Source organism: Pistacia vera, unplaced genomic scaffold (genome assembly GCF_008641045.1).
Source record: "Pistacia vera cultivar Batoury unplaced genomic scaffold, PisVer_v2 Contig1111, whole genome shotgun sequence".
NCBI lineage: Eukaryota > Viridiplantae > Streptophyta > Magnoliopsida > Sapindales > Anacardiaceae > Pistacia > Pistacia vera.
This window is the reverse complement of record NW_022195151.1, coordinates 119,942-132,445: the sequence shown is the minus strand read 5'-3', so window position 1 is coordinate 132,445 and position 12,504 is coordinate 119,942. Positions and strand designations below refer to the sequence as shown.

The following is a 12,504-nucleotide window of genomic DNA, read 5'->3' as shown; positions in this document are numbered from 1 at the left end:
GGCCCAATTATTTACAGCGTTCTCTACCATAGAATTCGGCCTTCGGGGTCAACCGGCGGCTTCTATGAGGAAGGCGGCGCAAAGGAGGCTCGAGGGCTTGTTAAGGAAGGCGGCAAGGGCCGACGAAGGGGGGAAAACGAAAAGGAAAAGGAGCAGCACTTTCTGTAGTTGTATAGGTCTGGGCTCTTCTTCTTCCTAGTCATCTGCAACAACTGCCAATCCCGCTCTTTCTCTCTAGTGGATCCCGACTCTGACCAAGGGGTCCGATGGATGATGGCTGGGCATGGGATGCTGTAAATCAAAGACTTTTACCTGAGCTGAGAGGTAAGGTAGGGCGCTTATCAAATGATACAGAGGTCTCTTCGATTACCATACTACCCATGTGAAAAGGAAACCACGATCATCTTGTCTATTTTCGCTGGTATGACTTCGAGCATTGATTGATGACTCATTCCTTACGATTGGGTCCGACTTTCTGACTTAAGAGGTTCACAATACCTTTCTTCAATTCCTTACATTGAATAGCTCCTTCAAACATGTGCCTACGACTTTGTTCTGGTGTAATGTAAAATCAAATCCGGGAAAGCTTAACTCAAAATAAATATTATAAAAACTTGATAAATTTTTAAGAATAATGATATTCATCCCAAATTTCAAATCTCAAAAAGATAAAATAAAAGATCAATACAGTTACGATGAGTGTTCAAATATGTCTTAAACTTATACGAACAATTTATTTTGACAACGTACGATGAGTATCATTTTGAAGATCACCGAGACTCACCACGCCACCATGAACCCTAAACCTACATTACATGCACATATTGCTGCCGTCAACTTATTAAAAATAAAAGATATAAATCATATAATTCTACACACGGTGAAGATCAGAGCAAGATGCCCGTTACGTGGACGAAAGGAGGCCGTCGACAAGGGAAATAATGATCCGATCATATCCAAGAGAAGTTTGCCATATTTACCTGTTTTGAAACTATTTGCGCCACGGATTGGTCATCATGCAACGGCCGTCGCGCGGATAATCCGGCGGAGTTGATGTTGGCGTTGTAGATGGGGGTGGAAAAGCATTATGAAAATGGTTAAGGGCATCCTTCGAGACAGTTCCCACTCCTCTTGAGCACCATTAATACCAGATGAATGATTTCCATCATAACCAGGCACAATAGCTTATTTGCCGATGGCCCTTCTTTTTTAACGTCGGCAGATTGAGATGGTGGTGGAAAGCTAGGGTTTTGGTTGACATAGTAGCGAATGGTAAATAGAAAAATGGATAGGAGAGTAAAAATAATAGAAAATTCTTTGGCTAACACAAATATTGCGTATGGTAGGTTCACATTTATAGATGAAATTATTACTGCATGCAGTTATTGGCAAAAAATTGGGTGTAATTACAATAAAATGGTAAAAAAAGGATGTCTATTCTTTTATTGGAGCCCTATATAGAAAAAAAAATCGATACAGAATCTTTCTAACCGGTGAAAAAGGAAGATTGATTGATTCACTTGGCTAAAACGGTCCTATCTTAAAGCTTGATCAGGTAGAAGTGACCATATATATGTTTCTCATACAGAGTAGGACAAAAAATACAAAGAAGAACAACCCATAAATGTTAAGAGATATCTAAAAGATATAATTAAAAAATGTTTCAGATTTTACGTCAGACAGCTTTAGTTTTGCATGCATGTGGCTTTGTGTTATAAAAACCGAGCACAATCTGATTGCTATTGCCATATCAAGACGACCTGACACTTATCAATACAAACGTTAACTCATCAATACACATATAAACTTAACTTTACCATTCCACTGATTTATTCATAGAATTGAATTATTGGTCCAAGAATGAATTTGGAAAATATATAATTTCCATATCGCATTCATCGCCGTCTGAGAGTGTGGGGGTCCAATCAGGAATATTGCATTACTTTGTGTTTATAAGAGCCGTCACTCACTTTAATTGCTACCTCCATCCTCAACGCCCACCTTACCTAGATCGCTTTTTTCACATTACTATGTGTTTAAGCTGCCTGCCAAGTAACCCACCCTCTTCACAATTGTATCGATCAAGATTGAAGCTGTTTGGATAACCACTAAATTAACCTCCCTTTTCAGGATTCCAAGAGTATCTTCTTCAAGAGTCCAGGGCCCTCTCCTTAACTCACTGTCGTCTTCACTAGAATTGCACTCCATTTTTGCAACAGCTGCAGCAGGCTGCCTAGCTACTCTCATTTTGTGAAGTTTATTTGAGGGTTAAAAACCAGAACAAAATGGGACTCAAAAACAGTAATAATAAACAAAGGAATTAGAAAGTTCCCAATACTGGAAAAGTCCCTAAAAGCTTCAAACTACACCTAGAAAACTAGGAAATAATAATAATAATGGCAAGAGTGGTGGTGCTTTTTATATAGAAAATGGACAGGAATTTGGAACATTCAAAGTATTTTTCTAATTCCTTCAGCATCAATAAAAAAAGAAACCAAATCACAAGGGAATTATTATTCACACAAGTGAAATTGTGGGTCCTCTTTATTTATATCCCCCCACCAACTCATGAGCATAGTTAGTAAATACGGGTACGGTAAAAAAATGGTACGAGAATTTTATGGGAATGATACGGCAAACGGTGAAAAATACATTTATAAAAATTTGGCCTTAAAATTTGGATACGAGAAAAATATAGTACGGGTTTAATATGGTATATTGTCAATAATACGTTTTAAAAAATACGGTAATATTAATCCTAATTTTAGTATTTTTTATGATCATTGAATTAATTATTCTTTATTTTTTTTATAGGTGTATAATTTATTTCTTTTTTAATTATAATATTTTAGTTTATTATTATAAATATTATAAAAATGACCAATTATTAAATAAAATAAATAATTTTATTTGTCTTTTAAGTTGAAGAAGAAGATAGGACGAACAGTGGTGTTTGTTGAAGGTTAGTTGAAGAGGAAGAGAGATAGAGACGCCAAAAAAGAGAAGAAGAGAGAAAAAGGGCACAAAAAAAGAAAAAAAGAGAAGAAGGGAGAAAGAGGGCACAAAAAAAGAGAAAAAGAAAGAAGAGAGAGAAAGGAAGCGGGCGCAGCAAAGGGAATAAAAGGCGCGAGAAAGAGACTGACACCGCGCTTAAGAGACTGAGCATAAAACGACGTTACTTTGATCAAATTTTACCTAAAATGACGAAGTTTTGATTAAATTTAACCTAAAACGATATTGTTTTGATCAAATTTCATCTAAAATAACATCGTTTTGGCTCAGTAAATAACAAAATTTTAGTTTTAAAAATATGATTGAATTATACGAGAATTATATGTGAATTATATGGTTAAGGCATATAATTCGCGTATAATTCAACTGTATTTATAAAATACAGGAATTCGTGTTCTATACGTGAATTATATGATTGGGCGTATAATTCACGTATAAAACGCAAATTTACTAACTAGGCTCGTGAGTATACAAACATTAACATCTTTGCCATTGTCTTATCTAGACTCTCCTGAATTTTTATACATTATAGAATGAACGGTTAAGATTTATTATCTGTTTGGATTAAGAAAGAGCATCTCCAAATTATTCTTTATATGACTGAAACTCTTTATTATAAAAAGCCTATCCATAAAAATAAGAGTTTAACATACTTTTTATCTTTAAAATATAAATTAGAGAATGAGTTTGACTCTATATATTTAGAGAGTCAAATTTCATTCTCTATCCTAATTTTAATTAATAAAGTACAAGTTTTTATGCATTTTATTTATTAATTATCTCTCCTATTAAGTATTTTTCTTAAAAATAAAGAGCATCTTCATTAAATTTAAAAAGTCTATTAGATTTAAATAAAAATTGTGTTATTTATATTTAAAAATGAATGAAGATGCTCTTTATTTATATAAAAGACGTTTTTCAGAATAAAAATCACCATTGGAGATACTCTTAATGAAAGAGAGAATTAATAAATTAGAAACTTGTAGTTTATTAATTAAAATTAAGATAGATAGTGAAATTTAACTCTCTAAAATGTGGAGAGTCAAACTCACTTTCTAATTTGTATTTTAAAGATAAAGAGTAAGTTAGACTCTTGTTTTTATGAATAAAGAGTTTGGGTCTTATAAAAAATCATTTGGAGATACTATTAGGGAGCCCAACAAAGGCTTTTCCAGATTCTTCAAATTTTATAAAAAGGNTATTTTTTTTATAGGTGTATAATTTATTTCTTTTTTAATTATAATATTTTAGTTTATTATTATAAATATTATAAAAATGACCAATTATTAAATAAAATAAATAATTTTATTTGTCTTTTAAGTTGAAGAAGAAGATAGGACGAACAGTGGTGTTTGTTGAAGGTTAGTTGAAGAGGAAGAGAGATAGAGACGCCAAAAAAGAGAAGAAGAGAGAAAAAGGGCACAAAAAAAGAAAAAAAGAGAAGAAGGGAGAAAGAGGGCACAAAAAAAGAGAAAAAGAAAGAAGAGAGAGAAAGGAAGCGGGCGCAGCAAAGGGAATAAAAGGCGCGAGAAAGAGACTGACACCGCGCTTAAGAGACTGAGCATAAAACGACGTTACTTTGATCAAATTTTACCTAAAATGACGAAGTTTTGATTAAATTTAACCTAAAACGATATTGTTTTGATCAAATTTCATCTAAAATAACATCGTTTTGGCTCAGTAAATAACAAAATTTTAGTTTTAAAAATATGATTGAATTATACGAGAATTATATGTGAATTATATGGTTAAGGCATATAATTCGCGTATAATTCAACTGTATTTATAAAATACAGGAATTCGTGTTCTATACGTGAATTATATGATTGGGCGTATAATTCACGTATAAAACGCAAATTTACTAACTAGGCTCGTGAGTATACAAACATTAACATCTTTGCCATTGTCTTATCTAGACTCTCCTGAATTTTTATACATTATAGAATGAACGGTTAAGATTTATTATCTGTTTGGATTAAGAAAGAGCATCTCCAAATTATTCTTTATATGACTGAAACTCTTTATTATAAAAAGCCTATCCATAAAAATAAGAGTTTAACATACTTTTTATCTTTAAAATATAAATTAGAGAATGAGTTTGACTCTATATATTTAGAGAGTCAAATTTCATTCTCTATCCTAATTTTAATTAATAAAGTACAAGTTTTTATGCATTTTATTTATTAATTATCTCTCCTATTAAGTATTTTTCTTAAAAATAAAGAGCATCTTCATTAAATTTAAAAAGTCTATTAGATTTAAATAAAAATTGTGTTATTTATATTTAAAAATGAATGAAGATGCTCTTTATTTATATAAAAGACGTTTTTCAGAATAAAAATCACCATTGGAGATACTCTTAATGAAAGAGAGAATTAATAAATTAGAAACTTGTAGTTTATTAATTAAAATTAAGATAGATAGTGAAATTTAACTCTCTAAAATGTGGAGAGTCAAACTCACTTTCTAATTTGTATTTTAAAGATAAAGAGTAAGTTAGACTCTTGTTTTTATGAATAAAGAGTTTGGGTCTTATAAAAAATCATTTGGAGATACTATTAGGGAGCCCAACAAAGGCTTTTCCAGATTCTTCAAATTTTATAAAAAGGTGAGTCAAAATAATACATATTAATTTGATGATTAATTTAGTCACAATAATATTGAAATATACGGCATTTATTCATGTTAACCAGATAAACTGTCATCATTTGAGAAGGGACTTAGGAGAACGTTTTATTGAGCCATCGACTTGAACAAATCCTTCAAACATGTGCCTACGACTTTGTTCTGGGTTAATGTAAAATCAAATCCAGGAAAGCTTAACTCAAAATAAATATTATAAAAACTTGATAAATTTTTTAAGAATAATGATATTCATCCCAAATTTCAAATCTCAAACAGATAAAATAAAAGATCAATACAGTTTACGATGAGTGTCATTAATATGTCTTAAACTTATACGTAACAATTTATTTTGACAACGTACGATGAGTATCATTTTGAAGATCACCGAGACTCACCACGCCACCATGAACCCTAAACCTACATTACATGCCACATATTGCTGCCGTCAACTTTATTAATAAATAAAAGATATAAATCATATAATTCTACACACGGTGAAGATCAGAGCAAGATGCCCGTTACGTGGACGAAAGGAGGCCGTCGACAAGGGAAATAATGATCCGATCATATCCAAGAGAAGTTTGCCATATTTACCTGTTTTGAAACTATTTGCGCCACGGATTGGTCATCATGCAACGGCCGTCGCGCGGATAATCCGGCGGAGTTGATGTTGGCGTTGTAGATGGGGGTGGAAAAGCATTATGAAAATGGTTAAGGGCATCCTTCGAGACAGTTCCACTCCTCCCTTGAGCACCATTAATACCAGATGAATGATTTCCATCATAACCAGGCAACATAGCTTTATTTGCCGATGGCCCTTCTTTTTTAACGTCGGCAGATTGAGATGGTGGTGGAAAGCTAGGGTTTTTGGTTGACATAGTAGCGAATGGTAAATAGAAAAATGGATAGGAGAGTAAAAATAATAGAAAATTCTTTGGCTAACACAAAATATTGCGTATGGTAGGTTCACATTTATAGATGAAATTATTACTGCATGCAGTTATTGGCAAAAATTGGGTGTAATTACAATAAAATGGTAAAAAAAGGATGTCATTATCTTTTTATTGGAGCCGACTTCTAGAAAAAAAAATCGATACAGAATCTTTCTAACCGGTGAAAAAGGAAGATTGATTGATTCACTTGGCTAAAACGGTCCTATCTTAAAGCTTGATCAGGTAGAAGTGACCATATATATTGTTTCTCATACAGAGTAGGACAAAAAATACAAAGAAGAACAATCCCATAAATGTTAATAGAGATATCTAAAAGATAATAATTAAAAAAATGTTTCAGATTTTACGTCAGACAGCTTTAGTTTTGCATGCATGTGGCTTTGTGTTTATAAAAACCGAGTCACAATCTGATTGCTATTGCCATATCAAGACGACCTGACCACTTATCAATACAAACGTTAACTCATCAATACACATATAAACTTAACTTTACCATTCCACATGATTTATTCATAGAATTGAATTATTGTCCAAGAATGAATTTGGAAAATATATTAATTTCCATATCGCATCTCATCGCCGTCTGAGAGTTGGGGGTCCAATCAGGAATATTGCATTACTTTGTGTTTATAAGAGCCGTCACTCACTTTAATTGCTACCTCCATCCTCAACGCCTCACCCTTACCTAGATCGCTTTTTTTCACATTACTATGTGTTTAAGCTGCCTGCCAAAGTAACCCACCCTTCTTCACAAATCACCTATTATTTTTTAACACTTGTTTAGCCTACTGTGGTTCAAGTTGAAGTTGGATAGTTCCCTTCAAACTTTGCTTCCAGTAAGCTATCTCAAACTCAAACCTCTTCCTATTCTATCCTATGATTATACATACTTGCACAAACTAATTTATGAATCATTTCTAATTTAATACACCATATCTTATGTGTGTATATGACAACACCTTACCTTATCACAAATTATTGTTTAGGCTATTAATTAGTGCAGTTAGAGTTCCAGATTTTGGAGAGGGGGGGTAAAGACTATAGTACCCATATGAATATTTTAGAAAATTCGTTTTACCCCTAATTCATTACTTTTTCTAAACCTTTTGGAAGTCAGTCCGTTGTTGCGACCTAACCCACATTCACTATCAATACAAATCAATGGACGTAGGACTTGCTACCTTAGCATCCGAACCACTTTAAAGTTCTTATAGCATTTATTTCTCTTTATATATTTCTTTTGACGTGTGCTTTTTAATCAATCAAACGCTGCACACGTATTGATTAGTTGATGCCAAAATCTCGCATCAACAATATCATTATGTGGATTAACCTTTCTACTGGCTATGCTGATTCTCACATCTCTCACATCTATTTTCATCCAGAAACAGAAATAAAATAACCCTACATGGAAGAATCTAAACAGAATAAATAACTGTACGAGCACCAAACTAATAGGATAAGCGAAAGAAATTGAAATAGAATAGCTGTGAGGAGAACACCAACTTGGATTGACTATCTTTTTAGTTAATAATTGAAGTGACAAAGTTCTTGTTACATTAAATTTACTCGGTAGACTGTCTTCTTCAAACTCACATTGGTGGCATAGGATCTAAGATGTATTAATTGCATTGCTTTTAATCAGTCAATGGTTAAGTAACATAAACAGGACTTTTGTTATAAGTTGTAATGTATAACTATGAATTTGAGCTATGTTTAGTGTTACAGCGGGCACCTGACACATCATCAGCCACTGTGGAATCGGCCACAGCAGACCTACCCAAAACTCTTTCAGTTATTTAAAGGCCGGAATCAACTGCTACCCCCAAATCGTCTCATAGAATTACTGGTACCTAAATAACATTACAGTTTTCAGTAGCCCACATTTAATGCTGGCCCATGTACTTTATTATGGAGTGTTCTTAGCTTCCCCAGGCCCTGTAGTGATGCTTCATTTTATTGGGCTTAGATTGATTTTTATTCTCAACAGTGTATATTATACTTTCATGTATGAAAAATAAATGACCCTCTCAATTACAATTTCATCACCACTGCCGGACAACAATTACTTACAGGAAAAAAGCTACTGCATAATTGAACGAAAACTTAATTAATATAAATAGGTTTGGATGTACAATACAATAAACTTTCAAGTTAAGTAAACAACATGAGTTTACTGGCTTAAACAAAAACCCAGAATAGTATGTTAAACAAAACATTATCTCCTAGAAAGGATACTCAAAAACAATGAGTGGCTGGTATAGACGCAACTACAATAGTAAGCATGGTGACACAATTAATCTATATGATAATCTAATAAAAGGGTTGTGCTAAAAGCTACCAACATGGTGATTATATCAAAGAGTGGTAGAGAGTCCAACCATCAATTAAATGGTAATGACTTGAGGACCGCTGCAAAAATTATCTGGTAATGATTTCAACAAGCAACATGAGTTAGCGGTAGTCTTCATGCATTGTTCTCTCCTTTTCAATAACCTTGTGCTTTTGGATGTGGTTAATTTGCAGCAAATGCAACATATTGTTTTGCTAATCCATCTAACAACTCCTTAGTTAAACCTATCTCAATGACACATTTCTTGCATGTGTTGCCCAAATTTATATAGAATAATACCAAAATAAAGAAGCAAATAGCGCTATTTAATGAAAGAATAAAAAATCTCATCAGAAACAACATTCGAGACTTGCATAATGCAGATTTATAACTTTAGATTACAGATTATGCCGCTAAACTTTGAATCAACTTTAACTATGGCACCTAAAGTTTTATTTAAAGAAAGATAAAAAATATAATAAGGTAATTTGAAATTGAAGCTTATTATGTAGCGATATAATGTTGATTTATAAATTCACAGTTCCTCTTGGACTGGCCAGAGCTACTCTTAGCTCTAGCCATTTGGTTTGAGCACTGCCATGAAAGCTCCTCCAACTTCCCTCTCAGCCCGGGCATCACAATATCGATCTCTAGTTGCTTCATTATGTTTTTAACTTCTGATAACATGAAGCCTGTCAAGCATGCAAATTACTTCAAAACATAACAAAAGCTCCTATATACAACACTAACAAAAAGAACTTCAGATCCTTTCAATCCCATAAAGTTTTTTGCCCAAATTTGGTCCAAACTGAAAGGTGTCGATGTTTTATCGCTTATTAAGGATCTAATAGTGATCAGAATGAAGCTGTTTGGATAACCGTGGCTTATCGCCTAGCTACAAAACAACTCAATAAAAGTCTTGTAGGAATTGACTAATTAGTTTTTGAATGGTAAGATGTATTCACTGAAGAGATCCCATATTGGGAGCAAAGCACATGTCTTGGATGAATTCTAGGACGGAGATAATTACCTAAATGGTCAAGTTCACGGAGGGAACGGACACCTCTTGAATCAATCTCCTCTCCCAGTCGCTATGTCCTCAAAAGCGTATTCTGGAAGATTCTCAAAGGGCTCCTTCCATGGGTCGTTTTAGCCAGATCATAAGTAGCTCCACGTATTGCTTTTTGTTAGGTCCACAAGGTCTCTTTGAAGTTAGCGTATTGCTGTATTCAGCTGTCAAGAGACCAAGCCAAAGTCATAATCAGGCAGGAGAAGGAAAGCATAGCCATAGCTTACGAATTATTGAGCGGCATAACTTAAAAGGAACAGGAAGAATCATCTCTAAAGTCTAACCTGACGAATGGAATTTAAAGCAGTACTAATTGCTTGAAAATAAGGCAAGATATATAAGGCAAGGATGGAATCAAGAACTAACATATGCCACAGAACCAGAACATGTAAGCAATTGCAACAGCTGGAGCCCTTCCCAATCCAGCAGTACAATGCACATATGCTTTTCCTTTCCCTCAGAAAGGCCCATTCCAATGATGAGACGCTTTAGGTAATGAATTCTCAAAGAATCCGGATCAAAACTTTTGCTACAAATGCATCTTAAAATCATGGAAAGGAAGATAGCCAGAACACAAACTTGAGAATGAAATGGATACAATAGTATTGACCCTGAACAGTTTTCAGTCTGAACTCCAGCAGAGATACATCACTAACTACTGCAAAATCACTGTAGAACATAGAAACTGGACATAATACATGAAATGGTCCAGAAAAGTAGAAATTATGGTTAAAAATTGGCTATGGAGAATCTTGTTCCTATTATAGCCTTATTCTGATATATATTGCACCACTTATGTTAAAATTGCATATGCAAACGAAGACAATTTTGCTTACAGGCCTTCTCATATGACGAATTCCAATTGCTTGAAATCTTTTCACTATAGGCTGAAATCAATTTCCCAATACTCAATGTCCTTGTCCTGCTGCAAGTTTAGTATGTAGGCAACATTCTCTTCCTTTTCAGATGACCAATATCTTCAGGTTTCTGGGGCTGAGAACCCACGATCAAATTATCAGTTATCAGGGTGTAGTTCATGCCGACAACCGCACATGATTGATAGAATACTTATGTAGCCGAAATAAACCATCTTGAGGAAAGTATAATGCAAGTACTTAATTTAAGAACTCATTTATTTATTTGTCCAACAAACGGCATGTGTTGAATAATAAATTCTATAAAAGAAGGAATTTCAACCGCTCATATTAGATTGTTCAAAAGCCAAAAACTTTATAAAATGACACATTTATTATGCATCAAGATGCAAACACTGTTTAGAATAATTCCCCAGTTTCTTCTGTGGCGCCTAAAGCTCCACTGTAGTGTGAATAGAGCTAGAATTTTCTCTTTGGACCCAAATTTGACATAAATTAACCTCCCTTTAGGATTTCCAAAAGGGTCAATTTCAAATAAAAAATTAATTAGCCAACTAATGGGGATCTTATTCTAGAAGCCAAGTCACATGATCCAACACCAAACCGATGTAAAAAAAGCATGCTTTATAGATCCGAAAGAGACTAATATATAACGTTACCATAGTTTCTAGAACAAACCAGCCAGGAAATATCTAAAACAGAAAACTAAATTTAATAGCAAAACAGATACAAAATGAAAAGATTTAAAGAAGTAAATTGAACCAACCTAGATCATGGTGATACTCATAAGGGTTTCTCATTATTTTCTTCATGGCAATGTTGTACTCTTCCATTCTGTTGGTTTTGCTTCTGAATGAGACTTCTGTACTTGAGGGGTTTCCTCGAGTTTCATTGTCTGATAGTTTGCAAGAAAGTCTAGCCATTTTGAAGAAGTGAGTGTTGGAGAGCATGAGATTGCATGTTGATTTCCTCTTCTCAAACAAAACTTCAGTTTCAAGAGGGCATTTGAAGATTGAAGATAGGCAACTTCTACCATCCACACAACTCATTCTTGTTTCTTCTCTGCCCCCTGTTTTGTTAATATGATTGAGTACATGAATTTATAGCATAACCTTGATGCCCTTCGATTTTTAAGGTTAATGGTTAAAGAGAAACAGCTTTTGATTGCAATATTTCTAAAGCCACTCAAAGTCAATCCCATACCCATGGAAAAGTGAAAGACTTTTGAGCTTTTGGCCCAATTAACAAGAATCACCTTGTAATGGGCTGCTAAAAGCCTAAAATTCACTGCCCTCAGATTTAGGTGGGGTGGAATTAGCAGCACTCTTATTTGCTCTCCAACTAAAGATAAAGTTCAATCACCATGTGAAAATGCAACATTTTCAATCTTTTTTTTTTTTTTTTTAACAGAGTGTTTGGATTAGTTTATATGTATTTGTATGTATCTCGACTAACCCCTATAGGTGACTAATATAACATTTCACCGTCATTGTCATCTGCTTAAATCTACATTTTCAATCTCATTCAAAGACTTTGCTTGAATAATACTCAAAACATTTGAAACCATTCAGGAAATAAGGCTATCTTTAGCTTCATTTTCTATAGGAATTCCATTATTAAGATGGGATTCTTTCCTTA

The 12,504-nt window shown here is 33.7% G+C and overlaps 1 pseudogene; it reads right to left on the bottom strand.

Moving 5' to 3' along the window:
* Nucleotides 1-9,952: 9,952 nt before the first annotated feature.
* Nucleotides 9,953-11,915, bottom strand: LOC116141044 (annotated as a pseudogene).
* Between the last annotated feature and the right edge of the window lie 589 nt (nt 11,916-12,504).